We start from the raw sequence: 15,370 nt of genomic DNA, 5'->3' as shown, positions 1-15,370 counted from the left end.
AGGTTGCATTGTGTTGAACTTTCTGAGGAAAAAACAATATATTTCTTTGCCACTGCGGGAAAAAAGTAGCAAGAAATGAAACATTTTCATTTGCTGCGAGGAATGCCATGTATATTTTCATTAGGGAAGCGAAAAATAAAAACCCCTACAGCACCTGGTATTCCCAGGCAGTCTCCCAACCCAGTACTAATCAAGCCTCACCCTGCTTAGCTTCCGAGATCTGACGGGATCGGGCGCTTTCAAGGTAGTATGGCCGTAGGTGGAGATTGCTGTCTCATGATATCCTCTCATTCTTAAATCCATGAGCCTATATCTTGCTCCATGCATACACAGAGACTGAGAAAATGACAGGTGCACTCAAATGTACTATAGACGGAATTCTTGATGTCAGAATTCTATTTTGGAAGGTTGCATTGTGTTGAACTTTCAGAGGAAAAAACGATAGATTTCTTTGCCACTGCGGGAAAAAAGTAGCAAGAAATGAAACATTTTCATTTGCTGCGAGGAATGCCATGTATATTTTCATTAGGGAAGCGAAAAATAAAAACCCCTACAGCACCTGGTATTCCCAGGCAGTCTCCCAACCCAGTACTAATCAAGCCTCACCCTGCTTAGCTTCCGAGATCTGACGGGATCGGGCGCTGTCAAGGTAGTATGGCCGTAGGTGGAGATTGCTGTCTCATGATATCCTCTCATTCTTAAATCCATGAGCCTATATCTTGCTCCATGCATACACAGAGACTGAGAAAATGACAGGTGCACTCAAATGTACTATAGACGGAATTCTTGATGTCAGAATTCTATTTTGGAAGGTTGCATTGTGTTGAACTTTCAGAGGAAAAAACGATAGATTTCTTTGCCACTGCGGGAAAAAAGTAGCAAGAAATGAAACATTTTCATTTGCTGCGAGGAATGCCATGTATATTTTCATTAGGGAAGCGAAAAATAAAAACCCCTACAGCACCTGGTATTCCCAGGCAGTCTCCCAACCCAGTACTAATCAAGCCTCACCCTGCTTAGCTTCCGAGATCTGACGGGATCGGGCGCTGTCAAGGTAGTATGGCCGTAGGTGGAGATTGCTGTCTCATGATATCCTCTCATTCTTAAATCCATGAGCCTATATCTTGCTCCATGCATACACAGAGACTGAGAAAATGACAGGTGCACTCAAATGTACTATAGACGGAATTCTTGATGTCAGAATTCTATTTTGGAAGGTTGCATTGTGTTGAACTTTCAGAGGAAAAAACGATAGATTTCTTTGCCACTGCGGGAAAAAAGTAGTAAAAAATTTCAGAGGTGCCTATATTCAACCTCCTCCTGTTTGGATTTGAACTCACTATCTCTTCCAAGTATCAGCTTGAACACTGCACACCCCAACTCTGTGAGCCACAAGCTCACCATATAACATGCTGAGTGTTCTGAGGCCTGTATGATATATTTCTAAATGACATGGGAGGCATAAGTGTATTATTGTGACCGTTAAAAAAATACATTCTTGAAGAATTACCTTAAATGGAGAAATTAAATCAGAGACTGAGAAAATGACAGGTGCACTCAAATATACTATAGACGGAATTCTTGATGTCAAAATTCTATTTTGGAAGGTTGCATTGTGTTGAACTTTCAGAGGAAAAAACAATATATTTCTTTGCCACTCCGGGAAAAAAGTAGCAAGAAATGAAACATTTTCATTTGCTGCGAGGAATGCCATGTATATTTTCATTAGGGAAGCGAAAAATAAAAACCCCTACAGCACCTGGTATTCCCAGGCAGTCTCCCAACCCAGTACTAATCAAGCCTCACCCTGCTTAGCTTCCGAGATCTGACGGGATCGGGCGCTTTCAAGGTAGTATGGCCGTAGGTGGAGATTGCTGTCTCATGATATCCTCTCATTCTTAAATCCATGAGCCTATATCTTGCTCCATGCATACACAGAGACTGAGAAAATGACAGGTGCACTCAAATGTACTATAGACGGAATTCTTGATGTCAGAATTCTATTTTGGAAGGTTGCATTGTGTTGAACTTTCTGAGGAAAAAACAATATATTTCTTTGCCACTCCGGGAAAAAAGTAGCAAGAAATGAAACATTTTCATTTGCTGCGAGGAATGCCATGTATATTTTCATTAGGGAAGCGAAAAATAAAAACCCCTACAGCACCTGGTATTCCCAGGCAGTCTCCCAACCCAGTACTAATCAAGCCTCACCCTGCTTAGCTTCCGAGATCTGACGGGATCGGGCGCTTTCAAGGTAGTATGGCCGTAGGTGGAGATTGCTGTCTCATGATATCCTCTCATTCTTAAATCCATGAGCCTATATCTTGCTCCATGCATACACAGAGACTGAGAAAATGACAGGTGCACTCAAATGTACTATAGACGGAATTCTTGATGTCAGAATTCTATTTTGGAAGGTTGCATTGTGTTGAACTTTCAGAGGAAAAAACGATAGATTTCTTTGCCACTGCGGGAAAAAAGTAGCAAGAAATGAAACATTTTCATTTGCTGCGAGGAATGCCATGTATATTTTCATTAGGGAAGCGAAAAATAAAAACCCCTACAGCACCTGGTATTCCCAGGCAGTCTCCCAACCCAGTACTAATCAAGCCTCACCCTGCTTAGCTTCCGAGATCTGACGGGATCGGGCGCTGTCAAGGTAGTATGGCCGTAGGTGGAGATTGCTGTCTCATGATATCCTCTCATTCTTAAATCCATGAGCCTATATCTTGCTCCATGCATACACAGAGACTGAGAAAATGACAGGTGCACTCAAATGTACTATAGACGGAATTCTTGATGTCAGAATTCTATTTTGGAAGGTTGCATTGTGTTGAACTTTCAGAGGAAAAAACGATAGATTTCTTTGCCACTGCGGGAAAAAAGTAGTAAAAAATTTCAGAGGTGCCTATATTCAACCTCCTCCTGTTTGGATTTGAACTCACTATCTCTTCCAAGTATCAGCTTGAACACTGCACACCCCAACTCTGTGAGCCACAAGCTCACCATATAACATGCTGAGTGTTCTGAGGCCTGTATGATATATTTCTAAATGACATGGGAGGCATAAGTGTATTATTGTGACCGTTAAAAAAATACATTCTTGAAGAATTACCTTAAATGGAGAAATTAAATCAGAGACTGAGAAAATGACAGGTGCACTCAAATATACTATAGACGGAATTCTTGATGTCAAAATTCTATTTTGGAAGGTTGCATTGTGTTGAACTTTCAGAGGAAAAAACAATATATTTCTTTGCCACTCCGGGAAAAAAGTAGCAAGAAATGAAACATTTTCATTTGCTGCGAGGAATGCCATGTATATTTTCATTAGGGAAGCGAAAAATAAAAACCCCTACAGCACCTGGTATTCCCAGGCAGTCTCCCAACCCAGTACTAATCAAGCCTCACCCTGCTTAGCTTCCGAGATCTGACGGGATCGGGCGCTTTCAAGGTAGTATGGCCGTAGGTGGAGATTGCTGTCTCATGATATCCTCTCATTCTTAAATCCATGAGCCTATATCTTGCTCCATGCATACACAGAGACTGAGAAAATGACAGGTGCACTCAAATGTACTATAGACGGAATTCTTGATGTCAGAATTCTATTTTGGAAGGTTGCATTGTGTTGAACTTTCTGAGGAAAAAACAATATATTTCTTTGCCACTCCGGGAAAAAAGTAGCAAGAAATGAAACATTTTCATTTGCTGCGAGGAATGCCATGTATATTTTCATTAGGGAAGCGAAAAATAAAAACCCCTACAGCACCTGGTATTCCCAGGCAGTCTCCCAACCCAGTACTAATCAAGCCTCACCCTGCTTAGCTTCCGAGATCTGACGGGATCGGGCGCTTTCAAGGTAGTATGGCCGTAGGTGGAGATTGCTGTCTCATGATATCCTCTCATTCTTAAATCCATGAGCCTATATCTTGCTCCATGCATACACAGAGACTGAGAAAATGACAGGTGCACTCAAATGTACTATAGACGGAATTCTTGATGTCAGAATTCTATTTTGGAAGGTTGCATTGTGTTGAACTTTCAGAGGAAAAAACGATAGATTTCTTTGCCACTGCGGGAAAAAAGTAGCAAGAAATGAAACATTTTCATTTGCTGCGAGGAATGCCATGTATATTTTCATTAGGGAAGCGAAAAATAAAAACCCCTACAGCACCTGGTATTCCCAGGCAGTCTCCCAACCCAGTACTAATCAAGCCTCACCCTGCTTAGCTTCCGAGATCTGACGGGATCGGGCGCTGTCAAGGTAGTATGGCCGTAGGTGGAGATTGCTGTCTCATGATATCCTCTCATTCTTAAATCCATGAGCCTATATCTTGCTCCATGCATACACAGAGACTGAGAAAATGACAGGTGCACTCAAATGTACTATAGACGGAATTCTTGATGTCAGAATTCTATTTTGGAAGGTTGCATTGTGTTGAACTTTCAGAGGAAAAAACGATAGATTTCTTTGCCACTGCGGGAAAAAAGTAGCAAGAAATGAAACATTTTCATTTGCTGCGAGGAATGCCATGTATATTTTCATTAGGGAAGCGAAAAATAAAAACCCCTACAGCACCTGGTATTCCCAGGCAGTCTCCCAACCCAGTACTAATCAAGCCTCACCCTGCTTAGCTTCCGAGATCTGACGGGATCGGGCGCTGTCAAGGTAGTATGGCCGTAGGTGGAGATTGCTGTCTCATGATATCCTCTCATTCTTAAATCCATGAGCCTATATCTTGCTCCATGCATACACAGAGACTGAGAAAATGACAGGTGCACTCAAATGTACTATAGACGGAATTCTTGATGTCAGAATTCTATTTTGGAAGGTTGCATTGTGTTGAACTTTCAGAGGAAAAAACGATAGATTTCTTTGCCACTGCGGGAAAAAAGTAGCAAGAAATGAAACATTTTCATTTGCTGCGAGGAATGCCATGTATATTTTCATTAGGGAAGCGAAAAATAAAAACCCCTACAGCACCTGGTATTCCCAGGCAGTCTCCCAACCCAGTACTAATCAAGCCTCACCCTGCTTAGCTTCCGAGATCTGACGGGATCGGGCGCTGTCAAGGTAGTATGGCCGTAGGTGGAGATTGCTGTCTCATGATATCCTCTCATTCTTAAATCCATGAGCCTATATCTTGCTCCATGCATACACAGAGACTGAGAAAATGACAGGTGCACTCAAATGTACTATAGACGGAATTCTTGATGTCAGAATTCTATTTTGGAAGGTTGCATTGTGTTGAACTTTCAGAGGAAAAAACGATAGATTTCTTTGCCACTGCGGGAAAAAAGTAGTAAAAAATTTCAGAGGTGCCTATATTCAACCTCCTCCTGTTTGGATTTGAACTCACTATCTCTTCCAAGTATCAGCTTGAACACTGCACACCCCAACTCTGTGAGCCACAAGCTCACCATATAACATGCTGAGTGTTCTGAGGCCTGTATGATATATTTCTAAATGACATGGGAGGCATAAGTGTATTATTGTGACCGTTAAAAAAATACATTCTTGAAGAATTACCTTAAATGGAGAAATTAAATCAGAGACTGAGAAAATGACAGGTGCACTCAAATATACTATAGACGGAATTCTTGATGTCAGAATTCTATTTTGGAAGGTTGCATTGTGTTGAACTTTCTGAGGAAAAAACAATATATTTCTTTGCCACTGCGGGAAAAAAGTAGCAAGAAATGAAACATTTTCATTTGCTGCGAGGAATGCCATGTATATTTTCATTAGGGAAGCGAAAAATAAAAACCCCTACAGCACCTGGTATTCCCAGGCAGTCTCCCAACCCAGTACTAATCAAGCCTCACCCTGCTTAGCTTCCGAGATCTGACGGGATTGGGCGCTTTCAAGGTAGTATGGCCGTAGGTGGAGATTGCTGTCTCATGATATCCTCTCATTCTTAAATCCATGAGCCTATATCTTGCTCCATGCATACACAGAGACTGAGAAAATGACAGGTGCACTCAAATGTACTATAGACGGAATTCTTGATGTCAGAATTCTATTTTGGAAGGTTGCATTGTGTTGAACTTTCAGAGGAAAAAACGATAGATTTCTTTGCCACTGCGGGAAAAAAGTAGCAAGAAATGAAACATTTTCATTTGCTGCGAGGAATGCCATGTATATTTTCATTAGGGAAGCGAAAAATAAAAACCCCTACAGCACCTGGTATTCCCAGGCAGTCTCCCAACCCAGTACTAATCAAGCCTCACCCTGCTTAGCTTCCGAGATCTGACGGGATCGGGCGCTGTCAAGGTAGTATGGCCGTAGGTGGAGATTGCTGTCTCATGATATCCTCTCATTCTTAAATCCATGAGCCTATATCTTGCTCCATGCATACACAGAGACTGAGAAAATGACAGGTGCACTCAAATGTACTATAGACGGAATTCTTGATGTCAGAATTCTATTTTGGAAGGTTGCATTGTGTTGAACTTTCAGAGGAAAAAACGATAGATTTCTTTGCCACTGCGGGAAAAAAGTAGCAAGAAATGAAACATTTTCATTTGCTGCGAGGAATGCCATGTATATTTTCATTAGGGAAGCGAAAAATAAAAACCCCTACAGCACCTGGTATTCCCAGGCAGTCTCCCAACCCAGTACTAATCAAGCCTCACCCTGCTTAGCTTCCGAGATCTGACGGGATCGGGCGCTGTCAAGGTAGTATGGCCGTAGGTGGAGATTGCTGTCTCATGATATCCTCTCATTCTTAAATCCATGAGCCTATATCTTGCTCCATGCATACACAGAGACTGAGAAAATGACAGGTGCACTCAAATGTACTATAGACGGAATTCTTGATGTCAGAATTCTATTTTGGAAGGTTGCATTGTGTTGAACTTTCAGAGGAAAAAACGATAGATTTCTTTGCCACTGCGGGAAAAAAGTAGTAAAAAATTTCAGAGGTGCCTATATTCAACCTCCTCCTGTTTGGATTTGAACTCATTATCTCTTCCAAGTATCAGCTTGAACACTGCACACCCCAACTCTGTGAGCCACAAGCTCACCATATAACATGCTGAGTGTTCTGAGGCCTGTATGATATATTTCTAAATGACATGGGAGGCATAAGTGTATTATTGTGACCGTTAAAAAAATACATTCTTGAAGAATTACCTTAAATGGAGAAATTAAATCAGAGACTGAGAAAATGACAGGTGCACTCAAATATACTATAGACGGAATTCTTGATGTCAAAATTCTATTTTGGAAGGTTGCATTGTGTTGAACTTTCAGAGGAAAAAACAATATATTTCTTTGCCACTCCGGGAAAAAAGTAGCAAGAAATGAAACATTTTCATTTGCTGCGAGGAATGCCATGTATATTTTCATTAGGGAAGCGAAAAATAAAAACCCCTACAGCACCTGGTATTCCCAGGCAGTCTCCCAACCCAGTACTAATCAAGCCTCACCCTGCTTAGCTTCCGAGATCTGACGGGATCGGGCGCTTTCAAGGTAGTATGGCCGTAGGTGGAGATTGCTGTCTCATGATATCCTCTCATTCTTAAATCCATGAGCCTATATCTTGCTCCATGCATACACAGAGACTGAGAAAATGACAGGTGCACTCAAATGTACTATAGACGGAATTCTTGATGTCAGAATTCTATTTTGGAAGGTTGCATTGTGTTGAACTTTCTGAGGAAAAAACAATATATTTCTTTGCCACTCCGGGAAAAAAGTAGCAAGAAATGAAACATTTTCATTTGCTGCGAGGAATGCCATGTATATTTTCATTAGGGAAGCGAAAAATAAAAACCCCTACAGCACCTGGTATTCCCAGGCAGTCTCCCAACCCAGTACTAATCAAGCCTCACCCTGCTTAGCTTCCGAGATCTGACGGGATCGGGCGCTTTCAAGGTAGTATGGCCGTAGGTGGAGATTGCTGTCTCATGATATCCTCTCATTCTTAAATCCATGAGCCTATATCTTGCTCCATGCATACACAGAGACTGAGAAAATGACAGGTGCACTCAAATGTACTATAGACGGAATTCTTGATGTCAGAATTCTATTTTGGAAGGTTGCATTGTGTTGAACTTTCTGAGGAAAAAACAATATATTTCTTTGCCACTCCGGGAAAAAAGTAGCAAGAAATGAAACATTTTCATTTGCTGCGAGGAATGCCATGTATATTTTCATTAGGGAAGCGAAAAATAAAAACCCCTACAGCACCTGGTATTCCCAGGCAGTCTCCCAACCCAGTACTAATCAAGCCTCACCCTGCTTAGCTTCCGAGATCTGACGGGATCGGGCGCTTTCAAGGTAGTATGGCCGTAGGTGGAGATTGCTGTCTCATGATATCCTCTCATTCTTAAATCCATGAGCCTATATCTTGCTCCATGCATACACAGAGACTGAGAAAATGACAGGTGCACTCAAATGTACTATAGACGGAATTCTTGATGTCAGAATTCTATTTTGGAAGGTTGCATTGTGTTGAACTTTCAGAGGAAAAAACGATAGATTTCTTTGCCACTCCGGGAAAAAAGTAGCAAGAAATGAAACATTTTCATTTGCTGCGAGGAATGCCATGTATATTTTCATTAGGGAAGCGAAAAATAAAAACCCCTACAGCACCTGGTATTCCCAGGCAGTCTCCCAACCCAGTACTAATCAAGCCTCACCCTGCTTAGCTTCCGAGATCTGACGGGATCGGGCGCTTTCAAGGTAGTATGGCCGTAGGTGGAGATTGCTGTCTCATGATATCCTCTCATTCTTAAATCCATGAGCCTATATCTTGCTCCATGCATACACAGAGACTGAGAAAATGACAGGTGCACTCAAATGTACTATAGACGGAATTCTTGATGTCAGAATTCTATTTTGGAAGGTTGCATTGTGTTGAACTTTCAGAGGAAAAAACGATAGATTTCTTTGCCACTGCGGGAAAAAAGTAGCAAGAAATGAAACATTTTCATTTGCTGCGAGGAATGCCATGTATATTTTCATTAGGGAAGCGAAAAATAAAAACCCCTACAGCACCTGGTATTCCCAGGCAGTCTCCCAACCCAGTACTAATCAAGCCTCACCCTGCTTAGCTTCCGAGATCTGACGGGATCGGGCGCTGTCAAGGTAGTATGGCCGTAGGTGGAGATTGCTGTCTCATGATATCCTCTCATTCTTAAATCCATGAGCCTATATCTTGCTCCATGCATACACAGAGACTGAGAAAATGACAGGTGCACTCAAATGTACTATAGACGGAATTCTTGATGTCAGAATTCTATTTTGGAAGGTTGCATTGTGTTGAACTTTCAGAGGAAAAAACGATAGATTTCTTTGCCACTGCGGGAAAAAAGTAGCAAGAAATGAAACATTTTCATTTGCTGCGAGGAATGCCATGTATATTTTCATTAGGGAAGCGAAAAATAAAAACCCCTACAGCACCTGGTATTCCCAGGCAGTCTCCCAACCCAGTACTAATCAAGCCTCACCCTGCTTAGCTTCCGAGATCTGACGGGATCGGGCGCTGTCAAGGTAGTATGGCCGTAGGTGGAGATTGCTGTCTCATGATATCCTCTCATTCTTAAATCCATGAGCCTATATCTTGCTCCATGCATACACAGAGACTGAGAAAATGACAGGTGCACTCAAATGTACTATAGACGGAATTCTTGATGTCAGAATTCTATTTTGGAAGGTTGCATTGTGTTGAACTTTCAGAGGAAAAAACGATAGATTTCTTTGCCACTGCGGGAAAAAAGTAGCAAGAAATGAAACATTTTCATTTGCTGCGAGGAATGCCATGTATATTTTCATTAGGGAAGCGAAAAATAAAAACCCCTACAGCACCTGGTATTCCCAGGCAGTCTCCCAACCCAGTACTAATCAAGCCTCACCCTGCTTAGCTTCCGAGATCTGACGGGATCGGGCGCTGTCAAGGTAGTATGGCCGTAGGTGGAGATTGCTGTCTCATGATATCCTCTCATTCTTAAATCCATGAGCCTATATCTTGCTCCATGCATACACAGAGACTGAGAAAATGACAGGTGCACTCAAATGTACTATAGACGGAATTCTTGATGTCAGAATTCTATTTTGGAAGGTTGCATTGTGTTGAACTTTCAGAGGAAAAAACGATAGATTTCTTTGCCACTGCGGGAAAAAAGTAGCAAGAAATGAAACATTTTCATTTGCTGCGAGGAATGCCATGTATATTTTCATTAGGGAAGCGAAAAATAAAAACCCCTACAGCACCTGGTATTCCCAGGCAGTCTCCCAACCCAGTACTAATCAAGCCTCACCCTGCTTAGCTTCCGAGATCTGACGGGATCGGGCGCTGTCAAGGTAGTATGGCCGTAGGTGGAGATTGCTGTCTCATGATATCCTCTCATTCTTAAATCCATGAGCCTATATCTTGCTCCATGCATACACAGAGACTGAGAAAATGACAGGTGCACTCAAATGTACTATAGACGGAATTCTTGATGTCAGAATTCTATTTTGGAAGGTTGCATTGTGTTGAACTTTCAGAGGAAAAAACGATAGATTTCTTTGCCACTGCGGGAAAAAAGTAGTAAAAAATTTCAGAGGTGCCTATATTCAACCTCCTCCTGTTTGGATTTGAACTCACTATCTCTTCCAAGTATCAGCTTGAACACTGCACACCCCAACTCTGTGAGCCACAAGCTCACCATATAACATGCTGAGTGTTCTGAGGCCTGTATGATATATTTCTAAATGACATGGGAGGCATAAGTGTATTATTGTGACCGTTAAAAAAATACATTCTTGAAGAATTACCTTAAATGGAGAAATTAAATCAGAGACTGAGAAAATGACAGGTGCACTCAAATATACTATAGACGGAATTCTTGATGTCAAAATTCTATTTTGGAAGGTTGCATTGTGTTGAACTTTCAGAGGAAAAAACAATATATTTCTTTGCCACTCCGGGAAAAAAGTAGCAAGAAATGAAACATTTTCATTTGCTGCGAGGAATGCCATGTATATTTTCATTAGGGAAGCGAAAAATAAAAACCCCTACAGCACCTGGTATTCCCAGGCAGTCTCCCAACCCAGTACTAATCAAGCCTCACCCTGCTTAGCTTCCGAGATCTGACGGGATCGGGCGCTTTCAAGGTAGTATGGCCGTAGGTGGAGATTGCTGTCTCATGATATCCTCTCATTCTTAAATCCATGAGCCTATATCTTGCTCCATGCATACACAGAGACTGAGAAAATGACAGGTGCACTCAAATGTACTATAGACGGAATTCTTGATGTCAGAATTCTATTTTGGAAGGTTGCATTGTGTTGAACTTTCTGAGGAAAAAACAATATATTTCTTTGCCACTGCGGGAAAAAAGTAGCAAGAAATGATCTCTTCCAAGTATCAGCTTGAACACTGCACACCCCAACTCTGTGAGCCACAAGCTCACCATATAACATGCTGAGTGTTCTGAGGCCTGTATGATATATTTCTAAATGACATGGGAGGCATAAGTGTATTATTGTGACCGTTAAAAAAATACATTCTTGAAGAATTACCTTAAATGGAGAAATTAAATCAGAGACTGAGAAAATGACAGGTGCACTCAAATATACTATAGACGGAATTCTTGATGTCAAAATTCTATTTTGGAAGGTTGCATTGTGTTGAACTTTCAGAGGAAAAAACAATATATTTCTTTGCCACTCCGGGAAAAAAGTAGCAAGAAATGAAACATTTTCATTTGCTGCGAGGAATGCCATGTATATTTTCATTAGGGAAGCGAAAAATAAAAACCCCTACAGCACCTGGTATTCCCAGGCAGTCTCCCAACCCAGTACTAATCAAGTACTAATCAAGCCTCACCCTGCTTAGCTTCCGAGATCTGACGGGATCGGGCGCTTTCAAGGTAGTATGGCCGTAGGTGGAGATTGCTGTCTCATGATATCCTCTCATTCTTAAATCCATGAGCCTATATCTTGCTCCATGCATACACAGAGACTGAGAAAATGACAGGTGCACTCAAATGTACTATAGACGGAATTCTTGATGTCAGAATTCTATTTTGGAAGGTTGCATTGTGTTGAACTTTCAGAGGAAAAAACGATAGATTTCTTTGCCACTGCGGGAAAAAAGTAGCAAGAAATGAAACATTTTCATTTGCTGCGAGGAATGCCATGTATATTTTCATTAGGGAAGCGAAAAATAAAAACCCCTACAGCACCTGGTATTCCCAGGCAGTCTCCCAACCCAGTACTAATCAAGCCTCACCCTGCTTAGCTTCCGAGATCTGACGGGATCGGGCGCTGTCAAGGTAGTATGGCCGTAGGTGGAGATTGCTGTCTCATGATATCCTCTCATTCTTAAATCCATGAGCCTATATCTTGCTCCATGCATACACAGAGACTGAGAAAATGACAGGTGCACTCAAATGTACTATAGACGGAATTCTTGATGTCAGAATTCTATTTTGGAAGGTTGCATTATGTTGAACTTTCAGTGGAAAAAACGATAGATTTCTTTGCCACTGCGGGAAAAAAGTAGCAAGAAATGAAACATTTTCATTTGCTGCGAGGAATGCCATGTATATTTTCATTAGGGAAGCGAAAAATAAAAACCCCTACAGCACCTGGTATTCCCAGGCAGTCTCCCAACCCAGTACTAATCAAGCCTCACCCTGCTTAGCTTCCGAGATCTGACGGGATCGGGCGCTTTCAAGGTAGTATGGCCGTAGGTGGAGATTGCTGTCTCATGATATCCTCTCATTCTTAAATCCATGAGCCTATATCTTGCTCCATGCATACACAGAGACTGAGAAAATGACAGGTGCACTCAAATGTACTATAGACGGAATTCTTGATGTCAGAATTCTATTTTGGAAGGTTGCATTGTGTTGAACTTTCAGAGGAAAAAACGATAGATTTCTTTGCCACTGCGGGAAAAAAGTAGCAAGAAATGAAACATTTTCATTTGCTGCGAGGAATGCCATGTATATTTTCATTAGGGAAGCGAAAAATAAAAACCCCTACAGCACCTGGTATTCCCAGGCAGTCTCCCAACCCAGTACTAATCAAGCCTCACCCTGCTTAGCTTCCGAGATCTGACGGGATCGGGCGCTGTCAAGGTAGTATGGCCGTAGGTGGAGATTGCTGTCTCATGATATCCTCTCATTCTTAAATCCATGAGCCTATATCTTGCTCCATGCATACACAGAGACTGAGAAAATGACAGGTGCACTCAAATGTACTATAGACGGAATTCTTGATGTCAGAATTCTATTTTGGAAGGTTGCATTGTGTTGAACTTTCAGAGGAAAAAACGATAGATTTCTTTGCCACTGCGGGAAAAAAGTAGCAAGAAATGAAACATTTTCATTTGCTGCGAGGAATGCCATGTATATTTTCATTAGGGAAGCGAAAAATAAAAACCCCTACAGCACCTGGTATTCCCAGGCAGTCTCCCAACCCAGTACTAATCAAGCCTCACCCTGCTTAGCTTCCGAGATCTGACGGGATCGGGCGCTGTCAAGGTAGTATGGCCGTAGGTGGAGATTGCTGTCTCATGATATCCTCTCATTCTTAAATCCATGAGCCTATATCTTGCTCCATGCATACACAGAGACTGAGAAAATGACAGGTGCACTCAAATGTACTATAGACGGAATTCTTGATGTCAGAATTCTATTTTGGAAGGTTGCATTGTGTTGAACTTTCAGAGGAAAAAACGATAGATTTCTTTGCCACTGCGGGAAAAAAGTAGCAAGAAATGAAACATTTTCATTTGCTGCGAGGAATGCCATGTATATTTTCATTAGGGAAGCGAAAAATAAAAACCCCTACAGCACCTGGTATTCCCAGGCAGTCTCCCAACCCAGTACTAATCAAGCCTCACCCTGCTTAGCTTCCGAGATCTGACGGGATCGGGCGCTGTCAAGGTAGTATGGCCGTAGGTGGAGATTGCTGTCTCATGATATCCTCTCATTCTTAAATCCATGAGCCTATATCTTGCTCCATGCATACACAGAGACTGAGAAAATGACAGGTGCACTCAAATGTACTATAGACGGAATTCTTGATGTCAGAATTCTATTTTGGAAGGTTGCATTGTGTTGAACTTTCAGAGGAAAAAACGATAGATTTCTTTGCCACTGCGGGAAAAAAGTAGCAAGAAATGAAACATTTTCATTTGCTGCGAGGAATGCCATGTATATTTTCATTAGGGAAGCGAAAAATAAAAACCCCTACAGCACCTGGTATTCCCAGGCAGTCTCCCAACCCAGTACTAATCAAGCCTCACCCTGCTTAGCTTCCGAGATCTGACGGGATCGGGCGCTGTCAAGGTAGTATGGCCGTAGGTGGAGATTGCTGTCTCATGATATCCTCTCATTCTTAAATCCATGAGCCTATATCTTGCTCCATGCATACACAGAGACTGAGAAAATGACAGGTGCACTCAAATGTACTATAGACGGAATTCTTGATGTCAGAATTCTATTTTGGAAGGTTGCATTGTGTTGAACTTTCAGAGGAAAAAACGATAGATTTCTTTGCCACTGCGGGAAAAAAGTAGTAAAAAATTTCAGAGGTGCCTATATTCAACCTCCTCCTGTTTGGATTTGAACTCACTATCTCTTCCAAGTATCAGCTTGAACACTGCACACCCCAACTCTGTGAGCCACAAGCTCACCATATAACATGCTGAGTGTTCTGAGGCCTGTATGATATATTTCTAAATGACATGGGAGGCATAAGTGTATTATTGTGACCGTTAAAAAAATACATTCTTGAAGAATTACCTTAAATGGAGAAATTAAATCAGAGACTGAGAAAATGACAGGTGCACTCAAATATACTATAGACGGAATTCTTGATGTCAAAATTCTATTTTGGAAGGTTGCATTGTGTTGAACTTTCAGAGGAAAAAACAATATATTTCTTTGCCACTCCGGGAAAAAAGTAGCAAGAAATGAAACATTTTCATTTGCTGCGAGGAATGCCATGTATATTTTCATTAGGGAAGCGAAAAATAAAAACCCCTACAGCACCTGGTATTCCCAGGCAGTCTCCCAACCCAGTACTAATCAAGCCTCACCCTGCTTAGCTTCCGAGATCTGACGGGATCGGGCGCTTTCAAGGTAGTATGGCCGTAGGTGGAGATTGCTGTCTCATGATATCCTCTCATTCTTAAATCCATGAGCCTATATCTTGCTCCATGCATACACAGAGACTGAGAAAATGACAGGTGCACTCAAATGTACTATAGACGGAATTCTTGATGTCAGAATTCTATTTTGGAAGGTTGCATTGTGTTGAACTTTCTGAGGAAAAAACAATATATTTCTTTGCCACTCCGGGAAAAAAGTAGCAAGAAATGAAACATTTTCATTTGCTGCGAGGAATGCCATGTATATTTTCATT

At 41.6% G+C, this 15,370-nt stretch overlaps 30 non-coding genes and 1 pseudogene across 30 annotated transcripts; all 31 read right to left on the bottom strand.

Moving 5' to 3' along the window:
- Positions 1 to 142: 142 nt before the first annotated feature.
- On the bottom strand, positions 143 to 261 carry LOC142482794 (5S ribosomal RNA). Its single transcript, XR_012796996.1, has one exon. It is a non-coding gene; the product is annotated as a 5S ribosomal RNA (ribosomal RNA).
- A 286-nt stretch (positions 262 to 547) lies between these two features.
- On the bottom strand, positions 548 to 666 carry LOC142482267 (5S ribosomal RNA). The gene has a single exon (XR_012796509.1). It is a non-coding gene; the product is annotated as a 5S ribosomal RNA (ribosomal RNA).
- A 286-nt stretch (positions 667 to 952) lies between these two features.
- On the bottom strand, positions 953 to 1,071 carry LOC142482266 (5S ribosomal RNA). The gene has a single exon (XR_012796508.1). It is a non-coding gene; the product is annotated as a 5S ribosomal RNA (ribosomal RNA).
- Positions 1,072 to 1,747: 676 nt separating this feature from the next.
- LOC142482793 (5S ribosomal RNA) lies at positions 1,748 to 1,866 on the bottom strand. Its single transcript, XR_012796995.1, has one exon. It is a non-coding gene; the product is annotated as a 5S ribosomal RNA (ribosomal RNA).
- A 286-nt stretch (positions 1,867 to 2,152) lies between these two features.
- LOC142482791 (5S ribosomal RNA) lies at positions 2,153 to 2,271 on the bottom strand. The gene has a single exon (XR_012796994.1). It is a non-coding gene; the product is annotated as a 5S ribosomal RNA (ribosomal RNA).
- Positions 2,272 to 2,557: 286 nt separating this feature from the next.
- Positions 2,558 to 2,676, bottom strand: LOC142482265 (5S ribosomal RNA). Its single transcript, XR_012796507.1, has one exon. It is a non-coding gene; the product is annotated as a 5S ribosomal RNA (ribosomal RNA).
- A 676-nt stretch (positions 2,677 to 3,352) lies between these two features.
- On the bottom strand, positions 3,353 to 3,471 carry LOC142482790 (5S ribosomal RNA). Its single transcript, XR_012796993.1, has one exon. It is a non-coding gene; the product is annotated as a 5S ribosomal RNA (ribosomal RNA).
- A 286-nt stretch (positions 3,472 to 3,757) lies between these two features.
- LOC142482789 (5S ribosomal RNA) lies at positions 3,758 to 3,876 on the bottom strand. The gene has a single exon (XR_012796992.1). It is a non-coding gene; the product is annotated as a 5S ribosomal RNA (ribosomal RNA).
- Positions 3,877 to 4,162: 286 nt separating this feature from the next.
- Positions 4,163 to 4,281, bottom strand: LOC142482264 (5S ribosomal RNA). Its single transcript, XR_012796506.1, has one exon. It is a non-coding gene; the product is annotated as a 5S ribosomal RNA (ribosomal RNA).
- A 286-nt stretch (positions 4,282 to 4,567) lies between these two features.
- LOC142482263 (5S ribosomal RNA) lies at positions 4,568 to 4,686 on the bottom strand. The gene has a single exon (XR_012796505.1). It is a non-coding gene; the product is annotated as a 5S ribosomal RNA (ribosomal RNA).
- A 286-nt stretch (positions 4,687 to 4,972) lies between these two features.
- LOC142482262 (5S ribosomal RNA) lies at positions 4,973 to 5,091 on the bottom strand. The gene has a single exon (XR_012796504.1). It is a non-coding gene; the product is annotated as a 5S ribosomal RNA (ribosomal RNA).
- Positions 5,092 to 5,767: 676 nt separating this feature from the next.
- LOC142482454 (5S ribosomal RNA) lies at positions 5,768 to 5,886 on the bottom strand. The gene has a single exon (XR_012796690.1). It is a non-coding gene; the product is annotated as a 5S ribosomal RNA (ribosomal RNA).
- A 286-nt stretch (positions 5,887 to 6,172) lies between these two features.
- On the bottom strand, positions 6,173 to 6,291 carry LOC142482261 (5S ribosomal RNA). Its single transcript, XR_012796503.1, has one exon. It is a non-coding gene; the product is annotated as a 5S ribosomal RNA (ribosomal RNA).
- A 286-nt stretch (positions 6,292 to 6,577) lies between these two features.
- Positions 6,578 to 6,696, bottom strand: LOC142482260 (5S ribosomal RNA). Its single transcript, XR_012796502.1, has one exon. It is a non-coding gene; the product is annotated as a 5S ribosomal RNA (ribosomal RNA).
- A 676-nt stretch (positions 6,697 to 7,372) lies between these two features.
- Positions 7,373 to 7,491, bottom strand: LOC142482788 (5S ribosomal RNA). The gene has a single exon (XR_012796991.1). It is a non-coding gene; the product is annotated as a 5S ribosomal RNA (ribosomal RNA).
- Positions 7,492 to 7,777: 286 nt separating this feature from the next.
- Positions 7,778 to 7,896, bottom strand: LOC142482787 (5S ribosomal RNA). The gene has a single exon (XR_012796990.1). It is a non-coding gene; the product is annotated as a 5S ribosomal RNA (ribosomal RNA).
- A 286-nt stretch (positions 7,897 to 8,182) lies between these two features.
- On the bottom strand, positions 8,183 to 8,301 carry LOC142482786 (5S ribosomal RNA). The gene has a single exon (XR_012796989.1). It is a non-coding gene; the product is annotated as a 5S ribosomal RNA (ribosomal RNA).
- Positions 8,302 to 8,587: 286 nt separating this feature from the next.
- On the bottom strand, positions 8,588 to 8,706 carry LOC142482784 (5S ribosomal RNA). Its single transcript, XR_012796987.1, has one exon. It is a non-coding gene; the product is annotated as a 5S ribosomal RNA (ribosomal RNA).
- A 286-nt stretch (positions 8,707 to 8,992) lies between these two features.
- On the bottom strand, positions 8,993 to 9,111 carry LOC142482259 (5S ribosomal RNA). Its single transcript, XR_012796501.1, has one exon. It is a non-coding gene; the product is annotated as a 5S ribosomal RNA (ribosomal RNA).
- Positions 9,112 to 9,397: 286 nt separating this feature from the next.
- Positions 9,398 to 9,516, bottom strand: LOC142482257 (5S ribosomal RNA). The gene has a single exon (XR_012796499.1). It is a non-coding gene; the product is annotated as a 5S ribosomal RNA (ribosomal RNA).
- A 286-nt stretch (positions 9,517 to 9,802) lies between these two features.
- Positions 9,803 to 9,921, bottom strand: LOC142482256 (5S ribosomal RNA). The gene has a single exon (XR_012796498.1). It is a non-coding gene; the product is annotated as a 5S ribosomal RNA (ribosomal RNA).
- Positions 9,922 to 10,207: 286 nt separating this feature from the next.
- On the bottom strand, positions 10,208 to 10,326 carry LOC142482255 (5S ribosomal RNA). The gene has a single exon (XR_012796497.1). It is a non-coding gene; the product is annotated as a 5S ribosomal RNA (ribosomal RNA).
- Positions 10,327 to 11,002: 676 nt separating this feature from the next.
- LOC142482783 (5S ribosomal RNA) lies at positions 11,003 to 11,121 on the bottom strand. The gene has a single exon (XR_012796986.1). It is a non-coding gene; the product is annotated as a 5S ribosomal RNA (ribosomal RNA).
- Positions 11,122 to 11,749: 628 nt separating this feature from the next.
- On the bottom strand, positions 11,750 to 11,879 carry LOC142482506 (5S ribosomal RNA; annotated as a pseudogene).
- Positions 11,880 to 12,165: 286 nt separating this feature from the next.
- LOC142482254 (5S ribosomal RNA) lies at positions 12,166 to 12,284 on the bottom strand. Its single transcript, XR_012796496.1, has one exon. It is a non-coding gene; the product is annotated as a 5S ribosomal RNA (ribosomal RNA).
- A 286-nt stretch (positions 12,285 to 12,570) lies between these two features.
- LOC142482782 (5S ribosomal RNA) lies at positions 12,571 to 12,689 on the bottom strand. The gene has a single exon (XR_012796985.1). It is a non-coding gene; the product is annotated as a 5S ribosomal RNA (ribosomal RNA).
- A 286-nt stretch (positions 12,690 to 12,975) lies between these two features.
- Positions 12,976 to 13,094, bottom strand: LOC142482253 (5S ribosomal RNA). Its single transcript, XR_012796495.1, has one exon. It is a non-coding gene; the product is annotated as a 5S ribosomal RNA (ribosomal RNA).
- A 286-nt stretch (positions 13,095 to 13,380) lies between these two features.
- LOC142482252 (5S ribosomal RNA) lies at positions 13,381 to 13,499 on the bottom strand. The gene has a single exon (XR_012796494.1). It is a non-coding gene; the product is annotated as a 5S ribosomal RNA (ribosomal RNA).
- A 286-nt stretch (positions 13,500 to 13,785) lies between these two features.
- Positions 13,786 to 13,904, bottom strand: LOC142482251 (5S ribosomal RNA). The gene has a single exon (XR_012796493.1). It is a non-coding gene; the product is annotated as a 5S ribosomal RNA (ribosomal RNA).
- A 286-nt stretch (positions 13,905 to 14,190) lies between these two features.
- Positions 14,191 to 14,309, bottom strand: LOC142482250 (5S ribosomal RNA). Its single transcript, XR_012796492.1, has one exon. It is a non-coding gene; the product is annotated as a 5S ribosomal RNA (ribosomal RNA).
- A 676-nt stretch (positions 14,310 to 14,985) lies between these two features.
- Positions 14,986 to 15,104, bottom strand: LOC142482781 (5S ribosomal RNA). Its single transcript, XR_012796984.1, has one exon. It is a non-coding gene; the product is annotated as a 5S ribosomal RNA (ribosomal RNA).
- Between the last annotated feature and the right edge of the window lie 266 nt (positions 15,105 to 15,370).

The sequence above is a fragment of the Ascaphus truei genome, unplaced genomic scaffold, assembly GCF_040206685.1.
Source record: "Ascaphus truei isolate aAscTru1 unplaced genomic scaffold, aAscTru1.hap1 HAP1_SCAFFOLD_282, whole genome shotgun sequence".
Taxonomy (NCBI): Eukaryota; Metazoa; Chordata; class Amphibia; order Anura; family Ascaphidae; genus Ascaphus; species Ascaphus truei.
Note: the sequence above shows the minus strand (reverse complement) of the source record. Positions and strands in the feature narration are given on the sequence as shown.